General features: G+C 38.8%; 1 long non-coding RNA gene across 2 annotated transcripts in view; it reads left to right on the plus strand.

Moving 5' to 3' along the window:
• The first annotated feature begins 9,733 nt into the window (after positions 1-9,733).
• Positions 9,734-15,168, plus strand: part of LOC129350056 (uncharacterized) — a 9,204-nt gene continuing 3,769 nt past the window's right edge. The window contains exons 1-3 of one of the 2 annotated variants that reach the window (XR_008603273.1): positions 9,734-9,861; positions 11,563-14,166; positions 14,268-14,602. This is a non-coding gene — a long non-coding RNA (uncharacterized LOC129350056). Of the gene's footprint in view, positions 9,862-11,562; positions 14,603-15,168 lie in introns of both variants that reach the window. The other variant, XR_008603272.1, reaches the window with a different exon arrangement.

Raw genomic sequence — 15,168 nt, forward strand, 5'->3', positions numbered from 1 at the left:
ATGTGTCTTCCAGTATATAAAAACCACTATATGGACAAATTGCTGTACATATGTGGACAAAACCTAAACATACTGAGAAGGTCTGACAATGAGACACACATTGGATGGTTCAGGTAATAACAGTGTCAGGAAACACATCAGGGCAGGAGGTGAAGCGTCTGAAGCAAGAGGAGAGGTAAGTGTGGGACAAGAAAACTGAAATCCTGACAGAAGGAGCTGCATGAAACCTGCTTTGTGCTCAGCTGACCCCCTGCTGCTGTCGCGTACTGTATTGCATCATTTAGTCCTTTGATTGATTATTGATTAGTTAGATGTACAAAACTTCTTTCTTTCGCTGCACATAAAGACCTCTGAGAATGTGCTGAGATAACATGCTTTATGAATAAAAGATACTGAACTGGAACTAATTATGTTCTCTTCAGTTTCACTACGCAGTCATATTTTATTCAACGTAATACTATTGTACTGAATATTCAGTCTTATTCTATTCTGTTTGATAGCATTGCTTTGCTTATCGTGTGGCTTTAGCCAGCAGGCCGGTCACCTTCTCTCTATGTTAATTCTGTATTTTTGGTCTTTTTAGTGTCATTTGGCCAGAAAATACACAGCTTTTTGGTGTATAAGTGAATGATTCTCATCTGGGTAACCCAGCAGCAAACTCCCACCCTGGTTGGCAGCAAAGCTTTTTTATCAAAGCTGGGGAAGCTACTTTGATTTAGCAGACAACACAGAGTCGGTAATGATGTTCTCGGCGGAGCACCCCCTCTAGAGTGACTGTGGGCCATGTTTGTTGGTGGTATTTAGATGAATCAATCTCACTGTTGAATGGAGTGGACTCCTGCTGCCACTATTCAGCATCCAAATTATCTTCAAGTCAATTAGTCATGAAGTTGAGAAGAAAAAGTCATGGAGGAAGTTTTTTTTCTTCTCCAGAATGACCTAAATCTGTTATTTCAAAGAAGTGACATGTTCTCGTTGACCAAAAGTCACTAGTATAGATGAAGATGAAACTTCCCTGCTGTTTTGAATAGAATTGGAGTTTATTTTTCATTTCAGAGGGGGTTATTTTGGGGCAATCATTTTTTAAAACAGAAATTATGAACACAAATGCACACACTCTCTTGCTTATATACACATCCCCTCACTACGACGACAGTAGAAAAACCTCATTAAGATCAAAGACTTGTTTCTTTTAATTACACTGCCATTGCAGCCTCATCCTGCCCTCACACTTACACACACACACACACACACACACACACACACACACACACACACACAGCAGAAAACTAATTAGACTGAAGTTATTTTTAAACCAGGATCTTTGTTTCTGAGAGGGTTTTTCTGTGTGTTACACTCAGTGGCCATTTTATTAGGCACACCTTTCTAATACTGGCTGACACCCCAGAATAGCTTTGCATTCAACATTCCAGTGACACAGCAGCAGCCGCAGGTTTGTCAGCAGCGCATTCAAAGGTGCTCCTTAGGCAGAGATCAGGTGATTATGGAAGCCTTTGGCCACTGAAATCATTGTTGAGCTGTGGAACCAGCTTAAGACGACATGTGCTGCTTGACATGGTGTATTATCCTGCTGGAACCAGTCATTAGAAGATGGTGAAGATGCTTTTGATGAGCAAAAGTTGTGTCGCTCAATCCCTTCAAGACCCCATATGGTGAGATTTTATTCTTCTGTTGGGTGGTTGCTATAAACTGTACAAGCACTACTATTACATAGTTACTATGTCTTTTGTATCTTAAAATGATTTCCACTATTGAAACTGTTAGGGTTTCAAATTAGCTGTCATCTGTCGAAGGGGTGTCAAGGGATTTCTAAAACACAGCCAAGTTGGTATTAAGGCCTAATATGTGGCAAGAAAATATTATCCACCACCCTCAGCCTAATGATGACACAAGGCAGGATGGATCCATTCATTTGGCCCAATTAAACCTTTTTAATTGGGTTTTTGTAGGATCACAAAACATTTGTAGCAAAGAACAAATAAAACTGGCATTTACAATGTCCCACAAGGAAAGAGAGACATATTTTTTCAAAGAATTTAGCGCTGGACCACACACAAGCAAAGTTAAAAACATAAAACACATGAATTGCAGATTGATGTTGCGCCTCTACTCATTAAAATAAAAAAACAAGACACATTCCACACTTCACTGCTCCAGTTAATTTATTAGAAAAAAATCCCAAAACTTTGTAATTTTCTTTTTTTTTTTTTTTTTTTTTTTGATAGGTCCCTTGACAAAAGCCCAGGACCTTCCTTGGGGAGACAGTCTAATTTTCTGCAGCTTAAGAAAACATAGTATTCAACATGTGTCATAGTATCACTCTCCTGCTCCTTGTGTTTTCTCCCTTTTGTCTTTAATTTGTCTCCACTATCCTCCCTGTGTTTGGGCTTGCATGCAGCCACCTGTTCCTCCTTCACCTGACTCACCTGAGATGCATCCACTAATCACCTGCTGCAGTATTTAAACTCCAGATCTTCATTCTGCTTCTCGTCAGCTTGTTCTGCCTGCTCCTGTGGTAGTATCTTGGGCCAAAACTCTCCTTGTAGCATCTGCTTTCTTGTGTTAAGTTTAAGTCTCGTTGAGCCCCAGCTCTACTCTGCAACTTCTTTGTGCCTCAGGTCCCGTTCACCTCCGGCTGTCTCCTCTTCTTTGCTCATCTTTCCTATCCTCAGCCTGTAATTTACCACGTCCGACACACCCTTCACTTCCTCTGCCTCCACAACAGTCAGTCAACTGCCCACCCAACCACATGCCACACTCAGAGTTACCAACCTTCATACTACTACATGTGCTACAGGATTTCCACACCTGCCATTCACCTGCAATAGCCTCCACATCTCTGGATTCCTTCCTCTGGTTTCCCCCTTCATCACAAGAAATGTTTAACAATAAACATTTTGAAACTGTGCATCAATTCTTTGTTCTGCATTTGAGTTCAGAAAAATTGTTAAACATAATAGAATGAGACAGGGGTCCAAGACGATCAGTCTCATAACATGCTGAAGGTAATTACATTCTGTTGGGATAAATAGAATAAAGGTAAAGAGGCTGATATCCCAAATAGAGCACCGAAAGAGTGTGTGTCACGCCTTTTCTCCATTATTTTAGATAAATATAAAAATCATTGTCCAGTCAGGAAACTTTTGTTTATACCAAAATTTGATTCAAACACCTCTGTGTTGAAATAGAAATGAGACGTACATTTTTCTAATATTCTTCTGTCCAGTGTTGGTGAGCCTGTACTGTAGCTCATCCATTTCACTTTAGACATGCTTGTAATTCAGATGCTTTTCCATCTAGTGCTATTTTAACATGTGATTATTTGAGTTAGTGTCTCCTTCCTGTTAGCTTGAACCTGTTTGACCTTTATATTGTTAATTCTCTCGTTAATGAAGGGTTTCCATCCCCAGAAGTGCTGCTCCCTCTGTATTTGGTCTTTTTTGCACCTTTCTGAGAGACTGTTGTGGTGAAAATTCAGAAGACCAAAGGTTATCTAAACAAGCCTGCCTTAACCTTAACCTTAACAGTTATTCCACCATGCTGGATCTGGACAAGAACTGTAGCTCTTGACCATCTCTAACATGCATGTATGCCTTCAGTGGCTGCAACGTGATTGCCTGATTGCATTAACGAACAAGTTTTAAGGTTTAAAAACGGTCTTTTTACAATGCTATGTAAAAAGTAGTAGTAGTAGGATATCATGTGGGTGTTACATTTACACATACCACATGTATTGATCCATCAGAAGAACAAGACCTATTTGCTGAGGCCCCAACCTGCAACCCAAAGCACCCAACGGATCCACGTTCCAGTGCCAGTCACCAGAGGTCCCATGTTCGTATCCCGACGACTCAGAGCTGGTTTGGTGGCAGGAAAGGGAACAAAAAAATTAGGCTTGTGGTTTTAATGTTGTAGCTAATTGACGCATGTTGCTGTTATTTGTAAGTCACTGACTCTCATTTAAGTGTATCACAGCGCTAAAATTCTCACATGGTTCTCTTAAAATAAATGAATCTAAAAGAAGTTTAACCAGAGAGCAAAAAGGAGTGGATACTCTCTTGGGGCATCTGTGGCTCTCCTTGACAGAGAATACTAAGTTGGCCTGAATGGCAGGTGAGCACTTTGTATGGCAGCGCTGCTCCATTAGTATGTGAGTGTGTGGGAATGGGTGAATGAGAAACACTTTTCAGAACGTATATACAGTGAGTGCAGACCATTTACCGTTCATTCACTCTTAAACCTTAAATGGTTCACACTTACATAGTGCCGCTTCAACCTTAGGCTCTAAAGCACTTTATAACACATTTCTCAGTCACACACACACACACACTCACACACCAGTGAGCAGAGCTGTCATGCAGGACGCTACCCTGCCATTGGAAAGAACGTCGGGTTCAGCAACTTGTCCAGGGTCGCTTCTGCCAACACCCACAAACTGCCAACTCTGCAATTAGTGGACACCCCTGCTCTACCAACTGAGCCACGGCCACCCTTGTAACTGTGCCAAACTGTATATAAAGTAGTAAAATACTACCTGTTGTCATAAAATATATGGATGGATTATGTGCACAACTTTTAATACTTAACATTGATTTTAAGTAAATTCATTACATTCAATTTAGAAAGGTTTGAATGCAAGACTAGTATGGCCATGCAAAAAAAGTGTTCAAAATAATAATAATGAAGTTTATTTGCTGTCATTTTTTCCCCTTCGGTGTCTGCAAACCAAGGGGAAGTGGGGAATCAAAAAGAAGGCATGCTCTGGGAAAAATGTGCAAATAATCATGCAAAAATCTTTATGGTGATCACATTTCTGCATCCCCAGATAACCAGGTAGTTTTGTCAAACTTTTTGCCTTATTGCAGCCGTCGAAATAAGACATGCCTGCTGATGTATGTGAGCCTGTGTGGAATAGCAACATCAGACAAATGACAATGACTTTTCAGTAATTCTTTGACTTTATTCTACTGCGGCTTTGGCTCACTTGCAGCATAATTTCAAGGCGTTTATGCATGTGTGGGGGTGTGTGTGCATGTGTGTAAATCCCTTCTTTTTATATGAAATACCAGTGTGATGTGCCGCTGGGACGTGGAATCGTGTTAGACCAGTTCCTGCACACATGAGCAGTGAGACTTGAGTCAAGTCATCGCTCATCCTGGATGACTTACAGCTGACAACTATGTGGGTTTTAAACCTGTTTTCTTTTGTTCGTTAAAGCCTTTCATAACCTAAGATGTGTGAATCTGATTAGGCTGTATCAAAAACAGTCCCTGAACACCAAAACGACAATGTGTATGTTCTTTGTACTTGCCAACAAAGGCCTGTCTTTCTTTCATTGTGCCAGCATGGTGGTGAAAGTGCATATCTGAGTGTGTGTGTGTGTGTGTGTGTGTGTGTGTGTGTGTGTGTGTGTGTGTGTGTGTGTGTGTGTGTGTGTGTGTGTGTGTGTGTGTGTGTGTGTGTGTGTGTGTGTGTGTGTGTGTGTGTGTGTGTGTGTGGCATGTAGATGGCACACCTGCCACTTCAAAGATCTAGCCAGATGTGAAAGCATAGGGACTGGCAACACAGGGTCCCACAGTGGGAGGTACCCACACAGTTCAGTGGCATTATTTACACATAATTATGCATGCAGAAGCACAACGACTGCAGCTCATTACAATGCTGGAAATCATGCACCAGCCCCATGTCTTCACCAGTGGTCACCCTTTGATGGACCACCTTTGGCATCGCTCTTTGAATAAGCATTTGTTTTAAAGCCTTTGAATATGTGTTTGTCAAAGACTTGCTCTTGACTGAAGTGCCCATACTGGCAGGTGAAAGGTCAGTGTGTAACATCTGCTTTTCTTTGTTACTGCTGAGGGAATATATGAGGAAATTAAAGTTATACTTGGCGTAGGAGGTCAATACGTGGCCTCTTGTAGTTGGAGCCAGATTCATGTCTTTGCATTCATTAAAAAACAAAAGAAAACATGCACGACATATTGTATTTTAAATAGATGAATATATATTTACACCGATCAGGCATAACATTATGACCACTGCCATGTGAAGTGAATAACATTGATTATCTTGTTATCATGGCTCCTGTTAGTGGGTTGGATATACTAGGCAGCAAATGAACATTTTGTCTTCAAAGTTGATGTGTTCGAAGCAGAAAAACGGGGCGAGTGCAAGGATTTGAGCTGATGTTACTTTGACATGTACCACCTATCTAAGCATTGCTTTAGACCATGTCCACCCTTTCAAGGAAACTGTATCCCCTTATGGCTGTGGCCTCTTTCAGCAGGATAATGTGCCTTGCCACAAGCAAAAATGGTTCAGGAATGATTTGAGGAGCACAACAATGAGTTTGAGGTGTTGACTTGGCCTCCAAATTCCCCAGATCTCAATCCTATCGCGCATCTGTGGGATATGCTGGATAAACAAGTCCAATCCAGGAGGCCCCACCTCGCAACTTCCAGGAGTTAAAGGATCTGCTGCGAACATGTTGGTGCCAGATACCACAGCACACCTTCAGGGTTCTAGTGGAGTCCATGCGTTGATGGGTCAGGGCTGTTTTGGCAGAAAAAGTGGAGCCAACACAATATTAGGCAGGTGGTCATAATGTTATGCCTGATCCGTGTATATAGAAGTGTAAAGTGGGGGAGGAGCTGTCCCTCACAGCTGGTGGACATCTGGGATGGCCATTAATGCGCTTTGCATTTCATTGTTCAATGTACAATCTTAAAACCAATCTCATAAAAAGTTTGCTTGAAAAATATATTATTCATCAGTATCTATTTTTTAAAAATAATTTCACAAATGGATAATTGTCTTGCAGTTTAATTTATAATTGTTCATGTTTGGGTTGTTGTTTCAGAATTACATTTTTGAACAAAAATGTAAAAATGACTCAGTATTCTAAATCTACATTCCTGTGAATTGTGCTTGTGGTTGGACTGTACCATTAGTCCAAGGGGGAGTCTACAGCCAGCCATGGACCCAGTAGCACTGTCAGATGTTGTAGTCTACGTAGCACACCTGATCATGCAATAATTCATCAGCTACCCTATTGATAAATACATTGATCAATAGTGTAACCAATAAATAATGCATGGTCTGAAGCACTATAATACATACTATGTTTGCGGCTGACTCTAGACTCCCCACTAGGCTAATGGTACAGTCCAACCACAAGCTAAATACATAAAATGAAAATAACATTGTTGATTCATTTTCTGTTTTTGATAACCTGAAGCAACATCCCAAAACTTCCTAGTTAAAAATTTAATTGAGAGACAATTACACCTTTGTAAAAAAAAAATAAATAAAAAATGAAAGTGAGTTTGAAACCCATTTTTCATTTGATTCATTTTGATGAATCAGATCAATTGAACAAAGAACTGCAAAGCATTACACATTCTTTCTGTTTGAATCATTAGGACAAAAAAGCAACATCTGTCATCCAAAATATTGACATTGTACAGGGCAAAAGTTGACTGCAGCTTTGTGAATTTTGAAGAGAAACATCCAATCCTCAAGTTTAAATTTAAAAAAAAAAAAAAACAGAAGCGAAAGATTACACTATTGACAAAACTTGTTTAAATTAACTGATACTGATCGCTATTGTCGTTACTTCGTCATAACAACAGCAGTTCTGGCTGTTTGGTTTCCTAGTATTTAGAACCATCCATCAAACAGATAAAGATAAACATGGATTGTTTCAAAAACGGATCTCCTTTTAGTAAATGGTGCATTATATTTATAATTACAATTCACTTACCAACTACCAAATCTCAACTTACTATTCACTGCAGAGCAAAATAAGATGTGTTCATTGAATCTTATCGGAGACAGTAAATGAGTGAAGGAGATTTTCGACACGGTCATGTTTTCTCGAAAACAATGTTGACATAATCAAAATTACAAGCATCATATCGTCACCTAATTGTAGGGAGATTTTCTTGTTGGTAAATAATGAGGACATAAATTAAAGAAAGATTTCAAATGCTGGCAAAGAAAAGCTTGTTAAACTAGTACATCTTCATACATAAACTCATTTGCCAACCCAGATAGATTTTTATATTTTGTTCAAAAAAACTTCAAAGAAAGTTCTGCAAAGTTCTAGTAACATTTTCAGTGGAAAGGCAAAGTTTCAGTTTTAGTTTACAGTATGTTCTTCTTATAAGGAGGATAATTTCATCAAAAGACATTCTAAAAAAAATGTATGACCTAACATGTTACCTCAGCAACATCCCCACAGCATCCTCAGAATATTGCAGGAAAAATGCCATACCGTTGTTGATATAATATTACAGGAACATTTTTTTTAAAATTCTGTCATTTGAAGCTTTGAAAACACCATGAAAACGTTTTTCAAATGTTGCTACCAATGTTTTTCCTTTGTTATCATGTAAGATAATGATCCGTGTATTTATCTGGCAATTGGATTTTCCGTTCTGAAACGGGTATTGAAAAACAAAAAACAAGTGGTTATTTGATCTTCGTTTTAAAATACAAAAATTTAAATTGAAATACAAGGCGTTTTTCCTTTTCATGATCAAAAAGGGATGTACGAAATTTTAAAAATGCTTTGATTTTCATTTTATATTTAGAATAACAAAAAAAATTAAATCAGTAAGAGACAGAAACGAAAAAAGGTCCGTTTTTTTCCCTTTTCTGAGACCGGAAGTGGTCATCAGCAAGCGTGGAGCCAAACAACAAGATTCTCAGAGGGCGGAGCCAGAGAGCAGTGATTGTTCAGACCAGAGATAATATAGAAGACAGCACGCTAGCGTATCTAGTCTTCTATATATATCTATGGTCGGCACGTCTGGTACCGTCTCTGGCTGCTGTTGACCTTGGTAAGAAGATAAATACTTCTAACCTGTAGCGTTATTTTGTTGTACGTTAAGTCAGCGACTTGTGGAGTTGTATTTTGTCGTGTTTGAGCAGTTGGTCCGGACGCGTTAGCTAGCTAAGCGGCTAAGTTAGCTAGCGGGCCAATCAACACAGGTGGCTAACTTACCGCTGAACACCTGTTAAATGCTGCTGCAGTTGTCCGTCATTTTTAAAATGACCTTCTCAACCTGTATTTCTCTGCTGTGTATTTAAGCTTTAAAAAAGTAATTTTACTTTAAGGTTAACTGAAACCCGTTGAGCTGCACTGAAGTTTAACATTCAGCTGGTTTGAATTAAACCGCGCTTAACTTAACATTGTGCAACATTACCTCTCTGAATCTCCATAATTTCATTAAATTCCTTCTCTCTTCCACTGCTCAAGTTCAATCCAGTATATAAAATGACATTAATAGTGAATAAACTAACAACCAGCCATTGTATTTATTTATTACTGCATGTATTTGAAGTAAAACATGAGTTGAAACATCCTACTTTTGGATCTAGAACTGCACAAGCCGTTCATTTTCAGTCAGTTGACAAGTTAAACTCCCCTTTTTATGTGAGGTGGAAGCAGAAAGTCTGAGTTAATAAAGAAAGTTGTTTATAATTTGTGATACCTGTTATCTCTGACTGAGGCTTTGGTTTTTGTTGAGCTGATTTACACGTAGAAACTTTGTTCAGGAAGATTTCTCAGTAGCTCAGAGGACAGGCTGCTTTTTACACAACCTTGTAAGAGAATGTCTGTCAATGCTTTCAGCAGAATTTAGAAACAACACTTCCTAAGCAGATATTCTGAGGCTGTGAGGTTGAACGTTTGAGAGTATATCAGTGTGTTTGTTTGTGGTCTTTCTGTTTCTAGGTGGAAGCTGAATTAGTGAGGATGACTCCTGCTCCTGTCATCTCTAAGCTCCTCACACATCTTTACCTGCACATGAGGAAAATCACTCCTGTAGAATGCAGGTATGTTTGTCATTATTATAAAAACATGTTGCCTGGTGACCTGTCAGAAACCATTTAAACAGTCAGCCAAAATAATGTTTACACACATCAGGAAAAGAAAAACTTGCATAAATATTTCAATACCAAATTTATTCAGACGTCACGAGATTAATAAAAGTTATCTTTGGCCTCTACAATTACAAGAGGTGCTCAAAGTGGTGGCCACTGGCTTCCAGACATTTCTGTTCTGTTGTAGACGTCACTTGTTGATGCTCCATTCATGAGGGTAGCGCCATCTGTTGGGAAAACATCGTACAACAGGACACACAGTTATCGTGATTTGATCAAACTTAGAAAGAGGTATTTATATGTATAGAAGTACTTATACAAATAAAATATTTATAAAAGTTTTTCTTTTCCTGATGTGTGTACATTATTTTGGCTGACTGAACTTAATGAGAACAAAACTGTCATTTAATTGTTGCTTTGAAAGGTTCTTTAGTGAAAACCAGCTGGTGTTCTGCTTTGAAACAAACTGCTGTTGAGGTCTGTGTTTTTACGTTTAACCCCACAGTTTCTGAATGAACTGATAGTTTGTTTGTTTTTTCCTGATCAATGTGGACGTTGTAATTGATGGTAACATTTACTGATCATATAATCAGCATGACAATATAACAGTATAACATTCTGACCACCTGACTAATACTGTGCGGGCGGCCATCACAAGCATTGGCTCGTGACGCGTCGGCCGGCCGGCCGCTTGCCTACCCCTGCCCCCCCTACAGTTTTCTCAACGGATTTAAAAACTATACTTTCGGCGGAAAAAAAACTCGGAATTCCGCGGATCCGCGGAAAATTCTCATCCCTGATCAGAACCCCCCCGACATGCCTCTGCGCCCCCCCAGGGGGGCGCGCCCCACTATTTGAGAAACACTGCATTAGAACAAGATGATGGATGTTGTTCTCTTCAGCTGTCAGTGGTCAGAATGTTGTGGCTGATCGGTGGATCTGTCTGCCTTTACTCTGACATCCAGAGTTATACAAAAGTGTAGTATGTGTGCAGTGCAGAAGAGATTTACCTTATTGGATGAATTTTTCTTTTTCTTTTTTAAAAGGAGAGCATTTTTTTTAATCCACCTGAAGAAGACCTAACCTTTCCCTTCAAAGGATAGTTAATTGTTACTACGGCTTCCATAGTGGTCCCATCAGAGAAAATCATATCCATATACAGATTTTTATTAATTCCAGGGCTGGTTCAGTAAAGATTATAATAATAACTACATCAGATAATTCTTGGTCGTAGTTGGAATTTTACAGCCTGAGAGATGGTTGAGAAGGTTTACAGTTCTTGTTTTAGCAAAATATGTTATAATAGGAGATCTTTATTGTCATTGTTCATGAAATTATCTGCAAACCAGCGAAGTGTATCTGAGGTATCTAAAAATAAATAAAGAAAAATGCTTCTAAAGCCAATAATAAACAGAATATTTTGAGGGAATATTCTAAAAAGGAAAGAAAAGCTCCATTCTCACTCCTCTCAGGATAAACTGTCATTAAAATTGACTTTAAATTTAGCTTCAACACGAGATAAAAACATTTACTTTCATTACTGATATTTTCAAGTTTTAATAAAGTTCATGCTACTTTTATAAAATGATGAAAGTGAATAAATTGTGTTTCTGTGATCTGTGTTTGATTTCTGTCTTTTCTCCTGTCATCCAGATGTTCAGAGGGAGATGATGCCACATCTGGTCCAGCTGATGGAAGGTCTTGAAGTTCTCTGACTGGCCTCGACTGAAGATGGTCGTCTCACTGGATTTAAGGTTCAGATGCTCAGTAACAAACTCCACCATTGTGCCAACAGGGAAGCTTTAGGTTTATTAAATGTTGCTATGAAGGTTTCGCTGTTTTTCTTTGTGAATGCAATGTGCTCCAACTGAAACTTGAATTAGAACTTAGAAGTAAATCCTTCCATCTGAAAGGATTTAGTTGCATTAATAACCTCATAACATTCTAATTTTTATTCCAGTCTTGGTTGAAAATAGAATCTCTGTATTGATTCAGGTAAAAACTGAACTTCACAGCATGTTGGAGCAAAGCAACCAGATGAAAACTGTGATGGTGTTGGATTGTCAGACCGTAATGTTGCAGCTTAAAGCAGCTTTTCTATCTCGGTTCATTCTGACATTCAGCTATGAATCAACACAGCAGATGGTGATCCATGCTGTGGAAGTCTCACATCTCCTGATTTAATGGAGCTGCTTTGCACTTTTTACACTTTTTATTCACCAACACTTTATTTATTAAAAGTCCCATCTAGTTTTTATGAGGAATGTGATGTTTTAATTTCTCTGTGAATAACTGCAGTCTAATGTAACAGCTGGAGTTGTAACATCTGTCCTGATATTGATCATGAAGTATTGATCAGAATACTTATGGTTAGCAGTCATCCCTGAAGTTTTACATTAAAATCTTTAGTTGTGTTGTGAACTTTGGTAAGAAGCAGAAACATTAGCGTTGCCATGGATATATGAGTGTTAAATTCTGTCCATGTTTCCATTTTGGGAAATGCAGTCCAGTTCCAGAATGTGGAGGAATTTAGTCTCACAATCACAGACAACAAATATTATCTGAAAGTCGGGTTATTGTTGTTTATCAGCACAATACAAAAAGATTAATGTTAGAAATATTCCAGTTAAGACACTAGAATATCGTGATTTATGTAAATTTACCTCAATAATATTAATGTTCAGGTTAAGATTGTACAGTGATATTTATGATGTAAGTTTAGCTGATTAAAGTTTATGACTGCACTAAAATATTATTTAAATTGACATCATTATTATAATATTTAGGGTCAGACCCTACAGTATTGAGATTAAGAAATATATATACATATAAAATGTAAATACACTGAACTCATTTGGATATATTTAAGTGAGACTCTACAATATTATTTATGACACAAATCTATTCAAATCAAAATTTTAATCATTTTTACTCCAAACATTTACTGGACTGATTTAAATATTAAAATCACTCCTTTCTGATCCTCTGCTGTACATTCAAACCTGAGGCCTTAAATAGAAACACACAAGTATCTGTTTGAAGGAACTTCTGTAGAATCCTGGTTCCAGAACATGATGATAGAATTATAGACAAACTAGAGGTCGACCGATATGGGAATTTCAAAGGCCGATGCTGATACCGATTTTTAAAAAAACTTTCAGCCGATGGCTGATATCTAAAGCCGATTGTAGAAGCCGATTTTTAAGGCCGATATCCTTTTTTTTTTTTTTTTTTTTACAGCACATCGATTACAAAAGGCAATTTAAACTCTAAAAGTATATACATGTATATATTACAAATTAAATACACTAGTAGAACTCTAACATTTATTGAACACAAAAAGTGAAAAAGTACAATAACATAAAAAAAATACTTAAAGTTTACAAAAAATACAATTAAAAAGTCACCTGAAAGTGGTTAGGGTTAGGCTTGTTGTTGCCTGGCTCACTCGCTCATGCTCCGCTCTCTGAGTGCCGGGGGTCCTTCTAAGGGAAAAGCGGTCGCGGCAGCTGCCCGTACGGGTGCCTGATCACAAATCGGCTTTTTATTTGTAAATATCGGCCGATGGCCGATTTTGAAAAAAGTCCATATATCGGCCCAAAATATCGGCCGGTCGATATATCGGTCTACCTCTAAGACAAACTTTAACAAAAGCAGACTGAGAGTTTACAGTTTTTTATGTTGGATTTCTTCAGTAATTTGATGAACGTTATCAGCAAAAATCAAGTGTTCATTTGATGAACTTCATTTCCTAAAACATCCAGAATTGGAGCTCATATCTTTGGCAGCTGTAAAGTTTCTGCTCCTTCAAAGTTCACAACACAATGAATGAATGAATTCCTAAAACACTCAATGCTGGAGAGCGTTTGTGATGCTGAAGCAGTGACCAGTTTTTCTGTTTCTTCTCTGGAGATGCACAATGAGGGACGTCTGCAGAGACTGAGAAAGAGTCTCACCACATCCTGACATCAGGAAAAAGACTTTATTGAAGACTACAATGAGAAAAACTATCAGACAGCAGACGGCTGCATTCAAGGTGAGCTCTGAACATCTGATCTGGAACAGGAATTCAATAACGGCAGCATGAGCTTCATTTCAGTCTGTAGCTGCTGAATTCATGGATGAATCATCTGGCACTAGAGAAGAAGACCATCAAACATCCACGTCAGCTGATGGAGGTCCAAGAGTCTCACTGAACAACCAACCTACAGAGTGAAGACCTCGAATCTGATTGGACGGCCTCCTATTCAGCCACATGTGTGAACAAATGCCTCTAAGTTGATTTGTTTTCTAAAATAAATCTAGTTTGAGTCATAATCTATGCCTGTGTGTTTGCTTCTTTACACCGCTGTTAACAGTTTAGGCTGTTAGATTGTTCCAGATAAGACAAGTACAAGATTCTTCAGAGCCGTTCTACCACGAGCCTGACAGGAAGAACTCCAACAGCTACTGAATGTTCCTGTGGTCCCCTCAAGGCTACAGGAGGAGCCCTACGAGGACGAGCCGGTCCACCTGATGGTGGCCAGTCGCTGTGGTTCAAAGCCAACACCGACTACGTGGACTTCTACTGGAGCACACGGAGGCCTTCAAACTGGACCAACAAGTTCAGCGACTCCCCGACTCGTGGGTCTGAGGACGCCGCCGAGCCTCGGCCCAGCCGGCCTCCTGTCTGTGGGTGTTTGAGTGCTGAGAGGTTTGTGGATGAATGTGAACATGTCTGTGTTGAAACAGCAGCTTTTGACTCACTAACGCCGAGAAAAACCAAGAGCTCCTTTATTTGTGACTTCCACTAAAAAAAACTGATGGAAATAAGTTTGCCAGGGTTCTGACTGATAACAGATTATTAAATAATGAAAATAATCATTTAAATATTCCTTTAAACAATCCTTTTAGGTCTACATTTCCTTTACACTGACTTCTTGGTATATGTACAAGTATTTTGGGTGGAATATACCAATAAGCCCGATGTTCAAGGGTTCTTCTGGGAATATACCACTAAACCAAGCTTTTAGGTAAATGTTCCAGGATGTTGGGTAGAATATACCATCAGATCAACCTTTTAGGTCTACATTGGAAGATTTCAGAGTAGAATATTACTCCAAACCATCCTTTAGGTCTACATTTAAGGTGGAATACTCCTTTACACCAAGATTTTTGGGTCTACATTGAAGGATTTTAGGTGGAATATTCCTTTGAACGAACTTTTTAAGTTTATGTTCAAGGATGTTGGGTGGAATATACCATCAGACCAACCTCCAA

This window comes from Amphiprion ocellaris, chromosome 2 (genome assembly GCF_022539595.1).
Source record: "Amphiprion ocellaris isolate individual 3 ecotype Okinawa chromosome 2, ASM2253959v1, whole genome shotgun sequence".
NCBI lineage: Eukaryota > Metazoa > Chordata > Actinopteri > Pomacentridae > Amphiprion > Amphiprion ocellaris.